Raw genomic sequence first — 18505 nt, 5'->3', positions numbered from 1 at the left:
GATCTTGTTGTCAATCTCTTGCTGGTCTGTTCTTGGTGTTAAAGGGGCAATCTGTAGTTGCTACATCCATTTTTTTTACATAAATGATATGATATGTACCCATTGATTCTTGAAGAATATAACTTATAAATGCCTCATGAGCTTATTTCAACTGTCAAACCCCATACAGAACCTAAAATATGAGCTTGTTATACTCCAATGTTTACAAAGTAAATGTAAACAACCACTGTATAGCCTCAAAACATGGTTAAAACTATAGTTTTGAAATCCTGGATGGTCAGTCCTTGAATTTGCTCTGTCTATGAATTTGAGACTGGTTATATTTCTCCAGTCCAATCACTCGCCTTGTTTTGTATCAACTGTTTGGTTAGGGTTTCAACTGCTGATTGCAGCTTTAAGGGTTTTTCTTGGATAGTGTGGGGTGTAATTTCAATGTCTGGTCCAGCATCCTATTTTGTGAACGCGTTTCAATGCAGGAGGACAAAGTTAAAGAAAACATTTGCCACAAAATCCCCGGTCGAATAAACAAAGATGTTAAGAGTCTAGGCTTTTCTGCAGGATCAGGTCTGTTTTAGTGTGCATTTTCGTCCTGAAAATCACATACAGTGCAAGCCACATAGTAATCTGGACAAAATGTTTTACTGTTCTCCCAGTGCCGAAAGTGACACGGTTACAGACAGAGACAAGGGGAACTTAGCTCATTCCAGGCAGATACAAGTGGCCCATAGCTCATTCCAGAAAGAGACAAGTGGCCCTTAGCTCATTCCAGACAGAGATAAGGAGCCCATAGCTCATTACAGACAGAGATAAGGAGCCCTTAGCTCATTACAGACAGATATAATGGGGCCCTTAGCTAATTCTAAAGACATAAAACTCAGCCTCTTTTATTTTGCATTTTGTTTTGTTAGTGCATGCCTCCCCTAGGGGACAATGTGGCAGTGTGCTATATAGTAACTATAATATTGTAATTATGTATTTGTAGTGTGAGATGCTTCCATAGTCCTACTTGTTAAAACCATACACTCATTAATACAAAGGCCTTATGTATATAATCTTAAAGAGTGTTCAGTCTGAGCCATAACTGTTATAAGAAGGGTTTTGAAATACACTGTTGGACATTTTAATAACTACACTGCTATTATTACACACCTAAGGGTAGAGATGAGTAGGCCTAATTATTTGAAGCATCCTTGCACATTGACCCTGTACAATATTCCCTGCCGTTCTCTGAGTGCAACTTCACTCTATAGCCGGCCATTAAAACACAAGGGAATTGGAGTTTCTGACCTTACAGAGTTGAGGCCAGTTGTATGACTAGCAACAGTGAAGTACACTCCTTTACAGAACCTGTGTGAATTGTTTGCAAATAAAAAATCTGGTCTTGCAAAGATGCTAAGCTGGTTGAGGTGTAGGTTTTAGACTGTGTCTGCAAGAGGAAATCTAGGGGTCTGAGGTGTAAAACAGAATACAGACGAGTCTTAACCTTGGGCTACCACATCTGGAGACAAGGGCAGACTTCTGAGGAAAATACTTGAGTGGAAAGAGAGAGAGCGAGACATAACTAGCAACTACCTGACACTACAAACTCTTCCAGCCATCAACAGCTCTCAAGTCTCATCCTGAAAGGCTGTGGGTACGGGTGAGGTTCAATAGTCAGTACATCAGTATAATAGTATATCTCCACCATAAAAAAAAGGTCTCTATGTGCCAGTGGACGCTCCACAGTGGAGGAAGGGGAGGACCATCCTCCTCATTGAAATTTCATAAAAATAAAAATAGTGAAACATAAAACAGTTATCCTTTTTAGATAAAACAATACTAAGTATATTCACATGTCACCAAATCATTTATTAAAACACTGTTTAGCAATGAAGGTCTAAGGTTACTTTGACAGCACTCTATGGGGTAGCACCATGGTTTAGCTGGAGGGCAGCTAGCTTTCATTTTCATCTGGCTACTTTGACTTCAATACCAAACCTAGGAGGCTCGTCGGCCTCACCTCCTTCCATGGACCTACATGTTAATTAAAAAAACTTCCAGAGGACGACCTCCAATCAATCAAAGCTTTTGCTGTATGAATTGACATGTTGTCCATCCAATCATAGGATTAGGATCAGAGAATGAACCTGTGTTGTATTGGGGTTGTGAAGTTTGGTGAGTTGGTGACCTTATTGGATAGAGATTAGGAGTGAAAAGGTATAGTTGAGCATCTTTTGAAAAATTATTCAATTATTCAATTCAAATGAATTTCTTCAAATTACAGGAGACGGAGGAGGTAGATTATAAATAGTTTTCTTTGTTTTAGAACTTTATTTTTGTGTCCAGTTAGTGCAATTTATTTCAAATTTCCTTGCTAAGCAGTAGCTAGCTACCAGCGTGAGTGTGCAAAGCTACCGAAAATGTTGTAGACTTTTTGTTGTAGAAACTCTATCATTCTGTGGGATAAACAGAAAAAGGTGTGAATTCAAACTGAGGGTTAAAGTCTGCCTGAGATCAGTTTTATGAAGAAGAATGAAAGGGTGACGACGTTCAATACCATTTTACATTTACATTTAAGTCATTTAGCAGACGCTCTTATCCAGAGCGACTTACAAATTGGTGCATTCACCTTATGACATCCAGTGGAACAGCCACTTTACAATAGTGCATCTAAATCTTTTAAGGGGGGGGGATGAGAAGGATTACTTTATCCTATCCTAGGTATTCCTTAAAGAGGTGGGGTTTCAGGTGTCTCCGGAAGGTGGTGATTGACTCCGCTGTCCTGGCGTCGTGAGGGAGTTTGTTCCACCATTGGGGGGCCAGAGCAGCGAACAGTTTTGACTGGGCTGAGCGGGAACTGTACTTCCTCAGTGGTAGGGAGGCGAGCAGGCCAGAGGTGGATGAACGCAGTGCCCTTGTTTGGGTGTAGGGCCTGATCAGAGCCTGGAGGTACTGAGGTGCCGTTCCCCTCACAGCTCCGTAGGCAAGCACCATGGTCTTGTAGCGGATGCGAGCTTCAACTGGAAGCCAGTGGAGAGAGCGGAGGAGCGGGGTGACGTGAGAGAACTTGGGAAGGTTGAACACCAGACGGGCTGCGGCGTTCTGGATGAGTTGTAGGGGTTTAATGGCACAGGCAGGGAGCCCAGCCAACAGCGAGTTGCAGTAATCCAGACGGGAGATGACAAGTGCCTGGATTAGGACCTGCGCCGCTTCCTGTGTGAGGCAGGGTCGTACTCTGCGGATGTTGTAGAGCATGAACCTACAGGAACGGGCCACCGCCTTGATGTTAGTTGAGAACGACAGGGTGTTGTCCAGGATAACGCCAAGGTTCTTAGCACTCTGGGAGGAGGACACAATGGAGTTGTCAACCGTGATGGCGAGATCATGGAACGGGCAGTCCTTCCCCGGGAGGAAGAGCAGCTCCGTCTTGCCGAGGTTCAGCTTGAGGTGGTGATCCATCATCCACACTGATATGTCTGCCAGACATGCAGAGATGCGATTGGCCACCTGGTCATCAGAAGGGGGAAAGGAGAAGATTAATTGTGTGTCGTCTGCATAGCAATGATAGACCAATTGGTATCAAAACAGTGGATGCTCCTCAGAGGAGGAAGGAGAGGACCATCCTCCTCAGTGAATTTTACACAAATAATATTTTCCAAACATTTAAAAAGTTTTTTAGATAAAACTATACCAACAATATAATCATGTTACCAAATAATTTATTAAAACACACTATTTTGCAAAGAAGGTCTACGGTAGCCTCAACAGCACTCTGTAGGGTAGCACCATGACGTAGCCGGAGGACAGCTAGCTTCCATCCTCCTTTGGGTACATTGACTTCAATTCAAAACCTAGGAGGCTCATGCTTCCATAGTCTTACACAGTAATTATGACAACTTCCGGAGGACATCCTCCAACCTATCAGAGCTTTCGTTGCATGAACTGACATTTTGTCCACCCAATCAAAGGATCAAATAATGAATCTAGTACTGAAAGAATAAACTACAGTTAGCTAGCACAGCAGTATATAACATGTGGTGAGTAGTTGAATCAAAGAGAGAGAAATAGTTGAACAGTTTTGAACAAATTAATTTCTTCCAAAATTAAGGAGAAGCAAGAGAGAAAAAGAGAGAGAGATTGTTTTTTTGTTCACTTGCAGTTACTTAGCAAGCAAATGCAGCTAGCTAGTTTAGCCTACTGAAACACCCTGCTCAAACAGAGGGATGCTATATTAGCTAGCTGGCTATGCCTTTCCAACACAACACTGGAACTCTTCCAAGTCAAGGTAAGCTTTTGGTTTTACAAATTTATTCCCACCAGGGCACGCCGGTGTAACTGCTTACGGACTGTACACTGTAATGTTACTGCATGATTGTAGAAGATTTACTAACATGTTAGTTATATTAGCTATGCTGACTATGAAATTACTTTAGCTAGTATGGTGACAACGATGTAGGCTGTGTGTAGCAGTTTGGCTTGGATATCTTTTTTGGCCTGTTCACATACAGCTGATGTGTTTGTGCATTAAAGTCCACAAGTGAAGGGAAGAGGTGAGAGGAGGAGCGCGCAAAGATGCGAGAAGGAATACAACATGGCTTCTATTTGGTCATCCTGTCTGGGTTGGCGCCCCCCCCTTGGGTTGTGCCATGGCGGAGATCTTTGTGGGCTATACTCAGCCTTGTCTCAGGATGGTAAGTTGGTGGTTGAAGATGTCCCTCTAGTGGTGTGGGGGCTGTGCTTTGGCAAAGTGGGTGGGGTTATATCCTTCCTGTTTGGCCCTGTCCGGGGTGTCCTCGGATGGGGCCACAGTGTCTCCTGACCCCTCCTGTCTCAGCCTCCAGTATTTATGTTGCAGTAGTTTATGTGTCGGGGGGCTGGGGTCAAGTTTGTTATATCTGGAGTACATCTCCTGTCCTATTCGGTGTCCTGTGTGAATCTAAGTGTGCGTTCTCTAATTCTCTCCTTCTCTCTTTCTTTCTCTCTCTCGGAGGACCTGAGCCCTAGGACCATGCCCCAGGACTACCTGACATGATGACTCCTTGCTGTCCCCAGTCCACCTGGCCGTGCTGCTGCTCCAGTTTCAACTGACCTGAGCCCTAGGACCATGCCCCAGGACTACCTGACATGATGACTCCTTGCTGTCCCTAGTCCACCTGGCCGTGCTGCTGCTCCAGTTTCAACTGTTCTGCCTTATTATTATTCGACCATGCTGGTCATTTATGAACATTTTAACATCTTGGCCATGTTCTGTTATAATCTCCACCCAGCACAGCCAGAAGAGGACTGGCCACCCCACATATGCTCTCTCCAATTCTCTCTTTCTTTCTCTCTCTCGGAGGACCTGAGCCCTAGGACCATGCCCCAGGACTACCTGACATGATGACTCCTTGCTGTCCCCAGTCCACCTGACCGTGCTGCTACTCCAGTTTCAACTGTTCTGCCTTATTATTATATGACCGCGCTGGTCATTTATGAACATTTGAACATCTTGGCCATGTTCTGTTCTCCACCCGGCACAGCCAGAAGAGGACTGGCCACCCCACATAGTTCCTCTCTAGGTTTCTTCCTAGGTTTTGGCCTTTCTAGGGAGTTTTTCCTAGCCACCGTGCTTCTACACCTGCATTGCTTGCCGTTTGGGGTTTTAGGCTGGGTTTCTGTACAGCACTTTGAGATATCAGCTGATGTACGAAGGGCTATATAAATAAATTTGATTTGATTTTGATTTGAAAGTGAACTGTGCTTACGCATGATCAGGAGTGTATTCATTACGCAGATTCTGTTAAAAATGTTTCTTAATTAAACGGACGCAAATGGAAGAAAACAAGGATAAACATACCTGAATTTGTCCAATAGAAACTCTAATTTGTAACGGTTGGACCAATGATTACATCCTATATCAGCTAGATGCAGGCAAGAGTGTGCAAGGTGGCATTGAACATCACTCTCTGTCCATATGCCACTGTCGGTCCCCTTCAAATTTGTTTCTCGACCTAAAATTTTATTCATAGGCTAGGTTGTAGCAACCTCATGATGGATGTAGGGAAAATTTGAGTATCATGTAGTAGCCTAAACCTATCAATGTTATATTGAACTGGGTGAATGGAATATGAATGAGAGTCATCCAATATGCTGGAATAGGAATAAGGCTATGCTCATGAAAAAAAATCGTCCTCCCTCATCTTAAATGGCACTGACCACCACTGTATCAAAAGTGTAGCTGGTTACCAGGAAGCCTTTCATCAAGTCGCCAGACCTTACGGACGAAGATCTCCATTCAATGCATTCGATGCATTGTTGGGCATGAAATAGTTGGCTTTAGCAGGTGTGCCTTGTAAAAAGTTCATTTGTGGATTCCTTCTTAAAGCGTCAGTTGTGATGTGACAAGGTAGGGGTGGTATACAGAAGATAGCCTTATTTGGAAAAAAGACCAAGTTCATATTATAGTGAGAACTGTTCAAATAAGCAAAGGGAAATGACAGTCCGTCATTACTATAAGACATGAAGGCCATTCAATCTGGAACATTTCAAGAACTGAAAGTTTCTTCAAGTGCATCAAGCGCAAACATCAAAGTGGCTCTCATGAGGACCACAACAGGAAAGGAAGAGCCAGAGTTACCTCTGCGGAAGAGGATAAGTTCATGAGAGTGACCAGACTCAAAAATTGCAGTCCAAATAAATGCTTCACAGAGGTCAAGTAACAGACACATCTCAACATCAACTGTTCAGAGGAGACCGCGTGAATCGGGCCTTCATGGTCGAATTGCTGCAAAGAAACCACCATCAAAGGACACCAATAAGAAGAGACTTGCTTGGGCCAAGAAACACGAGCAATGGACATTAGACTGGTGGAAATCTGTCCTTTGGTCTACTGCGTCCAAATGTGAGATTTTTGGGTCCAACTGCCGTGTCTTTGTGAGACGCAGAGTAGGTGAACGGATGATCTCCCCATGTCTGGTTCCCACCTTGAAGCATGGAGGACGAGGTGTGATGGTGCTTTGCTGGTGACACTGTCTGTGGTATATTTAGAACTCAAGACACATTTTACCAGAATGGCAGTCACAACATTCAGCAGCGATACGCTATCCCATCTGGTTTGTGCTTAGCGGGACTATCGTTTGTTTTTCAACAGGACAATGACCCGACACACCTCCAGACTGTGTAAGGTCTATTTGACCAAGACGGCGAGTGATGGAGTGCTGCCTCAGAAGACCTGGTCTACACAATCACCCGACCTCAAACCAATTGAGATGGTTTGGCACGAGTTGGACCACAGAGTGAAGGAAAAACAGCCAACAAGTGTTCAGCAAATGTGGTAACTCCTTCAAGACTGTTTGAAAAGCATTCCAGGTAAAGCTGGTTGAGAGAATGCCAAGAGTGTGCAAAGCTGTCATCAAGGCAAGTGAGGCTACTTTGAAAAATCTAAAATATATTTTTGCACAACACACTTCTACCGGACCACTGAGGGTGCACCTGCAAAAGCCCCTGGCAGGAACTTAATTAACATGAATTAAAAGGTGCACTTGATTAAACTCACCCAGTGCACTGGGTAGATAGAGTTCACTCTTTAAAACCATTGGATTTGTCCATGATGTGCAATCCCTCCAGCACACCACCTGAATGAAATCAAGCGCACCTATTCTCAATTGGGAAATTAGACCAATGGAAATTATGTTCAGTGGTTTGCAGATGTACCTAATTAATCAGCCAGATTAGAAGGGTCTAGGATTCATTTGTAAGGCACAGCTAAAAAGACAATCAGATACAATAAGAGGAATCTCCTGGTAATGCTTTCCAGCTACTATTAGTTCAGAATACTGGCTGTGATTTTTTTTAAATGACTTTGAGGTAGGGTTGTATGGCTCTAGTTAGTTTCCCTTGTCTTCCATGTTTTACAGGTAGCTGTATTTAACTGACTAGGATGTTTGTATTTTTATTTAGAATTAGTTGCCTGCTAGTTGGAGGGATAATCTGTTATCCTCCACCTAAAGGTGTGTTTTGTTCTACACATTTAATTCAGATAAAATAACACCGTCTAAATCCCAGAACTTCAAATGCTGGCATTTTTTATTTTAAACTTTTCTTTCCTATGTAATTATAGATATATTCCGCAAAATAAATTAAAAATTACTTTCTACAATGATGCGGAAGCAACCGGCTCCCGTGCCTCAGGAGCAGCCACAATGCCTCAGTAAGTGCCACAACTGGCCCAAATAGCTTAGGTGAAGCAACTGGCTCCCGTGCCTCGGCAGCGGAAGCAACTGGCCACAGTGCCTATGCAGCGGAAGCAACTGGCCACAGTGCCTATGCAGAGGAAGCAACTGGCCACAGTGCCTATGCAGCGGAAGCAACTGGCCACAGTGCCTATGCAGCGGAAGCAACTGGCCACAGTGCCTATGCAGCGGAAGCAACTGGCCACAGTGCCTATGCAGCGGAAGCAACTGGCCACAGTGCCTATGCAGCGGAAGCAACTGGCCACAGTGCCTATGCAGCGGAAGCAACTGGCCACAGTGCCTCGCAAGCGGCCACACAATGCTGCCACCCACAATTTTGTCAATGGCCAAAATAGCTTAGGTGAAGCAACTGGCCACAATGCTTCATCAAGTGCCACGACTGGCCCAAATACCTAAGGTGAAGCTACCAGCTACAGTGCCTCGGCAGTGGAAGCTACCGGCCACCCATAATACCTCAGAAGCAGCCACACACAACGTCTCAGCAAGTGTGGCAACTGGCCAAAATACCTTAGGTGAAGCAACTGGCTCCTGTGCATCAAGTGCGGCATCTGGTTCAAATGAATCGGCAGCAGCGACAGGCGCCCTTGCCTCGGCAGCAGCGACAGGCGCCCTTGCCTCGGCAGCAGCGACAGGCGCCCTTGCCTCGGCAGCAGCGACAGGCGCCCTTGCCTCGGCAGCAGTGACGACAGGCGCCCTTGCCTCGGCAGAAGCGACAGGCCTTGAACAGGAGGGCCAACTCCTCAAGCAACATGTATTTTAGCAGCAGTGACGTTTATCAGGATTTGGGGTCTGACGGCGACAATGACAACACCCAATGTGTCGGCTCCAGCAGCGTTCAAGGCAGCATCGTTGAACAGTCAGTTCTCATCTCAATATACACTGCTCAAAAAGGGAACACTAAAATAACACATCCTAGATCTGAATGAAATATTCTTATTAAATACTTTTTTCTTTACATAGTTGAATGTGCTGACAACAAAATCACACACAAATTATCAATGGAAATCAAATTTATCAACCCATGGAGGTCTGGATTTGGAGTCCCACTCAAAATGAAAGTGGAACACCACACTACAGGCTGATCCAACTTTGATGTAATGTCCTTAAAACAAGTCAAAATGAGGCTCAGTAGTGTGTGTGGCCTCCACGTGCCTGTATGATCTCCCTACAACACCTGGGCATGCTCCTGATGAGGTGGCGGATGGTCTCCTGAGGGATCTCCTCCCAGACCTGGACTAAAGCATCCTCTAACTCCTGGACAGTCTGTGGTGCAACGTGGCGTTGGTGGATGGAGCGAGACATGATGTCCCAGATGTGCTCAATTGGATTCAGGTCTGAGGAACGGGCGGGCCAGTCCATAGCATCAATGCCTTCCTCTTGCAGGAACTGCTGACACACTCCAGCTACATGAGGTCTAGCATGTCTTGCATTAGGAGGAACCCAGGGCCAATCGCACCAGCATATGGTCTCACAAGGGGTCTGAGGATCTCATCTCGGTACCTAATGGCAGTCAGGCTACCTCTAGCGAGCACATGGAGGGCTGTGCGGCCCCCCAAAGAAATGCCACCCCACACCATGACAGACCCACCACCAAACCGGTCATGCTGGAGGATGTTGCAGGCAGCAGAACATTCTCCACGGCGTCTCCAGACTGTCACGTCTGTCACACTGAGCACATGTAAACCTGCTTTCATCTGTGAAGAGCACAGGGCGCCAGTGGCGAATTTGCCAATCTTGGTGTTCTCTGGCAAATGCCAAACGTCCTGCACAGTGTTGGGCTGTAAGCACAACCCCCACCTTTGGACGTCGGGCCCTCATACCACCCTCATGGAGTCTGTTTCTGACCGTTTGAGCAGACACATGAACATTTGTGGCCTGCTGGAGGTCATTTTGCAGGGCTCTGGCAAGGCTCCTCCTGCTCCTCCTTGCACAAAGGCAGAGGTAGTGGTCCTGCTGCTGGGTTGTTGCCCTCCTACGGCCTCCTCCACGTCTCCTGATGTACTGGCCTGTCTCCTGGTAGCGCCTCCATGCTCTGGACACTACGCTGACAGACACAGCAAACCTTCTTGCCACAGCTCGCATTGAAATGCCATCCTGGATGAGCTGCACTACCTGAGCCACTTGTGTGGGTTGTAGACTCCGTCTCATGCTACCACACGAGTGAAAGCACCGCCAGCATTCAAGTGACCAAAACATCAGCCAGGAAGCATAGGAACTGAGAAGTGGTCTGTGGTCACCACCTGCAGAACCACTCTTTTATTGGGGGTGTCTTGCTAATTGCCTATAATTTCCACCTGTTGTCTATTCCATTTGCACAACAGCATGTGAAATGTATTGTCAATCAGTGTTGCTTCCTAAGTGGACAGTTTGATTTCACAGAAGTGTGATTGACTTGGAGTTACTTTGTGTTGTGTAAGTGTTCCCTTTTATTTATTTTGAGCAGTGTAGTTACAAATCGGTGTATGGGAATGGCAAAACTGTCTACTCTCAAACCTGCCACACCACTGGGGAGGTTATACCTTTTTGATAGTGGAGATGCTCAAGGACTGTAGTGACGTTGGCATCTCTGAACCAAGCATATCCCCACCTGCTAAAAACTCACAACCTTCTAAAGGAACCCTGCCACAAGGGAAGTCTACTGGGATGTAATGTGCAACTTTTACACTCACCTGCACTTTGCGTTCTGATTTTGAAATCATTTGTTATAATCATCTATCAACAGAATTTCAATGGTAGATTCATCCTTTGGATGACCATTCCGAGATGTTGCTGACACTCGGCCAGGGAGTTGCTGCTGCTCATGCTACCCTGCATTACTTGTAAAACAATAAAATATTGTACACTTAAAAGTGCCTCTTTGTGTTTTGAAATGCTGTGTGTTTAATGTCTACCTTTTGGCTAGCTGGTTGAGAACAGTGTTGGTTGCCAGTGCAATTTGTAGTAAAAGGGAATGTGGTTCACAGTTACTATTCTTTTGGATTTGAAATATATAATTAATTTTTATCTTTGCTGCTGGTTGACAAATCCCAAGATTGGCTCTACGTTAAAGCCACTGACCATCAATATCCCATTCGGGATACTGAAGTATTTATTTTGTGTTGACATGTAAACATCAAATCCTGTTTTACAAAAACCTGAGAGCTTGTACCCCGGAGATGGGCTACTGTGGCATGTAACCCTAAATTCTGTTTTTGTGGTATATGCGCAGGTTATGTTTAGCATCTCATTATTGTCTGACTCTGTCAAATTAATTTAAAGTGGGCTACTTGCTCAGTTTGATCCACCATAACTGAGCTTAACGGCTACTTTCACCCCTAATTTAGACAAGTTTCTGCTTACTTCCTTTAGGTAGGCCATTTGTCAACTATATTTTAATACATGCAGCTTCTCTTCTGTCATAACTTGTTGCCCCAGAAGACTAAATTAGTGCTCACAAATGTCTTACGTTGATAGAATAAATGCATTAGTAATCTAAACAGGTAAAATTATTTAAGGACCAGGTAGCATGCTAGAACACAGTGGAAACATTGGTCCTGTGCCAAATGTCATTTTGACAGATTTTAAGGAAATGGAATGCTGAGAATGGTAACTTCAGTTAGTCTTGGGTGTGTATTGAATGTGATTGAAATGCTGTCTGCTTGCAAAAGTGTCAAAGATGACACATTACATGTGCATTTTCCCCAGGAGGCTGATAGAAATATTTATCCACTCCTGTTCCCAAGACAATTTAAAGATTCATTTTTATCATTTCACTGCAACTGAAGTTAATATAAACTCTGCAAAAAAAGAAAAAAATAAGAAACGTCCTCTCACTGTCAACTGTTTATTTCCAGCAAACTTTAACATGTAAATATTTGTATGAACATAAGATTCTACAACTGAGACAAACTGAACAAGTTCCACAGACAGACATGACTAACAGAAATGGAATTTTGTCCCTGAACAAAGGCGGAGTCAAAATCAAAAGTAACAGTATCTGGTGTGGCCACCTGCTGCATTAAGTACTGCCGTGCATCTCATGGACTGCACCAGATTTGCCCGTTCTTGCTGTGAGATGTTACCCCACTCTTCCACCAAGGCACCTGCCAGTTCCCGGAGATTTCTAGGGGGAATTACCCTAGCCCTCACCCTCCGATCCAACTGGTCCCAGATGTGCTCAATGGGATTGGGATCTGGGCTTTTTTCACCTGCCATGACAGAACACTGACATTCCTGTCTTGCAGGAACTCACGCACCTGCCTTACAACAGGCCTACAAGCCCTCAGTCCAGCCTCTCTCAGCCTATTGCGGACAGTCTGAGGACTGATGGAGGGATTGTGCATTCCTGGTGTTTATATAAAAAAAAAGTATTTCATCTTTATTTAACCAGGTAAGCTAGTTGAGAATAAGTTCTCATTTACAACTGCGACCTGGCCAAGATAAAGCAAAGCAGTGCGACACAAACAACACAGAGTTACACATGGAACAAACAAGCGTACAGTCTATAACATAATAAAAAATAAAGAAGTCTATATACAGTGTGTGTCTGCCAATAAGGATACGGTGATTGACAGAGTCGAAATCCTTGGCCAGGTAGATGAAGACGGCTGCACAGTACTGTCTTTTATCGATGGCGGTAATGATATCGTTTAGTACCTTAAGCGTGGCTGAGGTGCACCTGTGACCAGCTCGGAAACCGGATTGCACAGCGGAGAAGGTAGGGTGGGATTCAAAATGGTCAGTGGTCTGTTTATTAACTTGGCTTTCGAAGTCTTTAGAAGGGCAGGGCTGGATGGATATAGATCTATAACAGTTTGAGTCTAGAGTGTCACCCCCTTTGAAGAGCGGGATGACCGTGGCAGCTTTCCAATCTTTAGGGATCTCGGACGATACGAAAGAGAGGTTGAACAGACTGGTAATAGGGGTTGCAACAAGGGCGGCGGATAATTTTAGAGGCTCCAGTTTGTCTAAGCCAGCTGATTTGTACGGGTCCAGATTTTGTAGCTCTTTCAGAACATCTGCTATCTGGAATTGGGTGAAGGAGAAGCTGGGGAGGCTTGGGCAAGTAGCTGCGGCAAGTAGCTGTGTAACTCTGCAGTTGTTGCTATCCTGTACCTATCCCGCAGGTGTGATCTTCAGATGTGCCGATCCTGTGCAGGTGTTGTTACATGTGGTTTGTCACTGCAAGGACGATCAGCTGTCAGTCCTGTCTCCCTGTAGTGCGTTCTTAGGCTCTTCACAGTACGGACATGGCAATTTATCACCCTGACTCCATCTGCAGTCCTCATGCCTCCTTGCAGCATGCCTAATGCACATTCACCCAGATGACCAGGGACCCTGGGCATGGTGTTTTTCAGAGTCAGTAGAAAGGCCTCTTTTAGTGTCCTAAGTTTTCATAACTGTGACCTTATTTGCCTACTGTCTGTAAGCTGTTAGTGTCTTAACGACCGTTCAACAGGTGCATGTTCATTAATTGCTTATGGTTCATTGAACAAGCATGTGTTTAACTTCTTCGATATAGGGGGCGCTCTTTTAATTTTTGGATAAAAAAAACGTTCCCGTTTTATACAAGATATTTTGTCACGAAAAGATGCTCGACTATGCATATAATTGACAGCTTTGGAAAGAAAACACTCTGACGTTTCCAAAACTGCAAAGATATTATCTGTGAGTGCCACAGAACTGATGCTACAGGCGAAACCAAGATGAAATTTCAAACAGGAAATGCCCCAGATTTTGAAGGTGTTGTGTTCCAATGTCTCCTTATATGGCTGTGAATGCGCCAGGAATGAGTTTACACTTTCTGCCGTTTCCCAAGGTGTCTGCAGCATTGTGACGTATTTGTAGGCATATCATTGGAAGATTGAGCATAAGAGACTACATTTACCAGGTTGCCGCTTGGTGTCCTCCGTCGAAATTATTGCGTAATCTCCAGCTGCGTGTATTTTTCCATTTGGTTCAGAGGAGAAACCAAACTGCCACGAATGATTTATCATCGAATAGATATGTGAAAAACACCTTGAGGACTGATTCTAAACAACGTTTGCCATGTTTCTGTCGATATTATGGAGTTAATTTGGAAAAAAGTTTGGGGTTGTAATGACTGAATTTTCTAGTTTTTTTCTTAGCCAAACGTGATGAACAAAACGGAGCGATTTCTCCTACACAAATAATATTTTTGGAAAAACTGAACATTTGCTATCTAACAGAGTCTCCTCATTGAAAACATCCAAAGTTCTTCAAAGGTAAATGATTTTATTTGAATGCTTTTCTTGTTTTTGTGAAATTGTTGCCTGCTGAATGCTAGGCTTAATGCTATCCTAGCTATCAATACTCTTACACAAATGCTTGTGTAGCTATGGTTGAAAAGCATATTTTGAAAATCTGAGACGACAGTGTTGTTAACAAAAGGCTAAGCTTGTGAGTGAATATATTTCTTTCATTTCATTTGCGATTTTCATGAATAGTTAACGTTGCGTTATGGTAATGAGCTTGAGGTTATGATTACGCTCCCGGATATGGGATTGCTCGACGCAAGAAGTTAAACCCTTTACAATGAAGATCTGTGAAGTTATTTGGATTTTTACAAATGATCTTGAAAGACAGGGTCCTGAAAAAGGGACATTTCTTTTTTTGCTGAGTTTATTACATGTGAGGTTATAGTCCTGCCGTCAGTGTCCATAACAATGCAGTTTAACCTCTTGCCTCTACTTGGGACGCTTGCGTCCCAACTAGAGCTCTGGAAATGCAAATGCGCTACGCTAAATGCTAATAGTATTAGTTAAAACTCAAAAGTTCATTAAAATACACATGCAGGGTATCAAATTAAAGCTACACTCGTTGTGAATCCAGGCAACAAGTCAGATTTTTAAAATGCTTTTCGGCGACAGCATGAGAAGCTATTATCTGATAGCATGCACCAATACACTACAACAGAAAAGCACAGCAGGGGACGTAAACAAAATAATTAGCATTTCGGCGTTACACAAACCGCACAATAAAATAGAAAACAGTCATTACCTTTCACCATCTTCTTTGTTGGCACTCCTAGATGTCCCATAAACACTATTGGGTCTTTATTTCGATTAAATCGGGCCATATAAAGCCAAGATATCGTTATATGTAGACTGTGTGATAAACGAAAAAAACAGCGATTTCACAACGTAAGGTCATTTTTTAAAATTCAAAAAGTAGACGATAAACTTTCACAAAACACTTCGAAATACGTTTGTAATGCTACTTTAGGTATTAGTAAACGTTAATAAGCGATAAAAATCATCCATAGGCGATGTAGAAATCATTAGCTGTCGTCTTGGAAAAAATTTCAGGAGAGAGCTCTTCCGGAATGATCTGGGCGGAGACCGGAGGTAAGTCGTGCCCCTCTTTCGGTTCAACCAAGAATCAAAGATGATTCAATTCACAAGACTCTAGACAACATGGGGATGCTGTGGGAGTTGAATGCTCGGTCTTATCCAATTCGGCTCACTGTTAACAATTGCTGGAAGTGGCGCAAGGATATTTATTTCCATTTTCTGTGATCAGGTTTTCCTGCGCTTTCCGATGTAACGCACGTTATGTAATAGCCACAGTCGTGATTTAACCAGTTTTAAAAACGTCCGAGGGTTTCCTATCCACACATTCTAACCATATGAACGTACTATATTCCTGGCATGAGTAGCAGGGCGCTGAAATGTTGCGCGATTTTTAACAAAATGTTCAAAAAAGTAGAGGGTCGACTGAAGAGGTTAAAAACAAATATGACTAAGAATAAGAAATAAAAATAACAAGTATTTAAAGAGCAGCAGTAAAATAACAATAGCGAGACTATATACAGGGGGGTACAGAGCCAATGTGCAGGTGCACCGTTTAGTTGAGGTAATATGTAGGTGGAGTTATTAATAAATCCTCTTACGACGAGCAATCCCGGATCCGGGATCGTAATCATAGCCCCATAACGCAGCGGACATAAGTACCCCTAGAAACTTTTCCTATTCATGAAAATCGCAAATGAAATGAAATAAATATATTCAAACACAAGCTTAGCCTTTTGTTAACAACACTGTCATCTCAGATTTTCAAAATATGCGTTACAGCCAACGCTAGACAAGCATTTGTGTAAGTTTATCATGGCATAATGCTATGCTAGGCTCTGCTGGCAGCAGGCAACATTTTCACGAAAATAAGAGAAGCAACCAGTATATAATCATTTACCTTTGAAGAACTTCAGATGCTTTCACTCAGGAGACTCCAAGTTAGTTAGAACATTTGCTTTTTTTCCCAAAATATTTTTTTTTGTAGGCAAAATAGCCCCCTACATAGAATCCTACAACTATAACGCCAAACTTTTTTCAAAATCTGCTCCATAATATCGACAGAAACACAGCAAAAGTTGTTTAGGATCCATCCTCAAGGTGTTTTTAACATATATATTCGATAATATATCCGTCGAGGCAATTTGTTTCTCATAAGAAGCGATTGGAAAAATGGCTACCTCAGTATTTTACGCCATGTGACCACTTGCTATATATGGTCCCTTACGGCTATTCTTCAATGGAAATGCGTGAAAAGACGTCACCATGCTGTAGACACCTTGGGGAATACGTGGAAAACGTAAGCTCATTCGTAGCTCATTCACAGCCATATAAGGAATCATTGGCATGAGGCGGTTTCAAAAAATGCGGCACTTCCTGGTTAGATTTTTATCTGGGTTTCGCCTGTAACATCAGTTCTGTGGCACTCACAGACAATATCTTTGCAGTTTTGGACGTGACGAAATATCTTGTTTAAAACGGGAACGTTTTTCATCCCAAAATTTTAATAGCGCCCCCTAAAGTATAACTGGTTTTAAAGTGACTATGCATAGATGATAACCACAGAGAGTAGCAGCGGTGTAAAGGGGGGATGCAAATAGTCTGATTAGCCGTTTAACTAGATGCTCAGGAGTCTTATGGCTTGGGGGTAGAAGCTGTTTAGAAGCCTCTTGGACCTAGACTTGGTGCTCCGGTACCGCTTGCCGTGCGGTAGCAGAGAAAACAGTCTATGACTATGGTGGCTGGAGTCTTTGACAATTTTTAGGGCCTTCCTCTGACACGGCCTAGGTCAGAGGTCCTGGATGGCAGGAAGCTTGGCCCCAGTGATGTACTAGGCCGTTCGCGCTACCCTCTGTAGTGCTTTGCGGTCGGAGGCTGAGCAGTTACCATACCGGGCAGAGATGCAACCAGCCAGGATACTCTCGATGGTGCAGCTGTAGAACCTTTAGAGAATATGAAGACCCATGCCAAATCTTTTCAGTCTCCTGAGGTGGAATAGGTTTTGTCGTGCCCGCTTCACGACTGTCTTGGTGTGCTTGGACCATGTTAGCTTGTTGGTGATGTGGACACCAAGGAACTTGAAGCTCTCAACCTGCTCCACTACAGCCCCGTCGATGAGAATGGGGGAATGCTCGGCCCTCTCTTTCCTGTAGTCCACCATCAACTCCTTTGTCTTGATCACGTTGAGGGAATGGTTGTTGTCCTTGCACCACACGGCCAGGTCTCTGACCTCCTCCCTATAGGCTGTCTCGTTGTTGTCGGTGGTCAGGCCTACCACTGTTGTGTCGTCGACAAACTGAATGATGGTGTTGGAGTCGTGCCTGGCCGTGCAGTCATAAGTGAACAGGGAGTACAGGAGGGGACTGAGCACGCACCCCTGAGGGGCCCCTGTGTTGAGGATCAGTGTGGCGGATGTGTGATTTCCTACCCTTACCACCCATCAGGAAGTCCAGGATCCAGTTGCAGAGGGAGGTGTTTAGTCCCACGGTCCTTAGCTTATTGATGAGCTTTGAGGGCACTATGATGTTGAATGCTGAGCTCTAGTCAAAGAATAGCAAAGAATAGCAGTGTGGAGTGCAATAAAATTGCATCTGTGGATCTTTTAGTGCGGTATGCAAATTGGAGTGGGTCTAGGGTTTCTGGGATAATGGTGTTGATGTGAGCCTTTCAAAGCACTTCATAGCTACAGACGTGAGTGCTACGGGTCGGTAGTCATTTAGGCAGGTTACCTTAGTCCCTGTGCTCAAGAACACTATGGTGGTCTGCTTAAAACATGTTGGTATTACAGACTCGGATGGGGAGAGTTTGAAAATGTCAGTGAAGACACTTGCCAATTGGTCAGCACCTGCTCGCAGTACACGTCCTGGTAATCCGTCAAGCCCTGCGGTCTTGTGAATGTTGACCTCTTTAAAGGTCTTACTCACATCGGCTGTGGAGAGCGTGATCACACATTCTTCCTGATCAGCTTTTGCTCTCATGCATGTTTCAGTGTTATTTGCCTCGAAG

The sequence above is a fragment of the Oncorhynchus nerka genome, linkage group LG15 (genome assembly GCF_034236695.1).
Source record: "Oncorhynchus nerka isolate Pitt River linkage group LG15, Oner_Uvic_2.0, whole genome shotgun sequence".
NCBI classification, from domain to species: Eukaryota; Metazoa; Chordata; class Actinopteri; order Salmoniformes; family Salmonidae; genus Oncorhynchus; species Oncorhynchus nerka.
Note: the sequence above shows the minus strand (reverse complement) of the source record.